This window comes from Rhagoletis pomonella, unplaced genomic scaffold (genome assembly GCF_013731165.1).
Source record: "Rhagoletis pomonella isolate Grant_MI unplaced genomic scaffold, Rhpom_1.0 Rhpom_scaffold_00001, whole genome shotgun sequence".
Lineage (NCBI taxonomy): Eukaryota > Metazoa > Arthropoda > Insecta > Diptera > Tephritidae > Rhagoletis > Rhagoletis pomonella.
Genome location: NW_023458555.1, coordinates 110605651 through 110606091, shown reverse-complemented (window position 1 = coordinate 110606091; position 441 = coordinate 110605651).

The window sequence follows — 441 nt, the reverse complement described above, 5'->3', positions numbered from 1 at the left end:
TTCGCGTAAAAACCTGTAAGTTCATTGAGTACTTGATCAGAGCTAATACAAGATTGCACAAAGAGAAGACGAGAGTACCAGGAAATACCGAAAAAATGAATTTAGCTTCCCATTTTGCAAACAAAGGATGGTATGTTATATGTATTCATGATTTTAACGTAAACTTAACGACAGATGAAGCAGAACCACAAATCGTATTCCTAAAAGAAAAACTCAATTTAGGAATATATACAAATATAAATGCTCAAACCACAAGCTCAAAAACAGTAACTGATGCGGTGTTTTCAAGATATTTTAAGGCCCTTGAGTCACACGTATATACAAGTGTCATATTTTATGAATCATACCGATAATTTCATGTACTAAAAGAATTATAATTGAAAGATAATAAAAAAATTAAATCAGCAAAATGAATAAAATTAAGTGAAATTATTGTTTAAT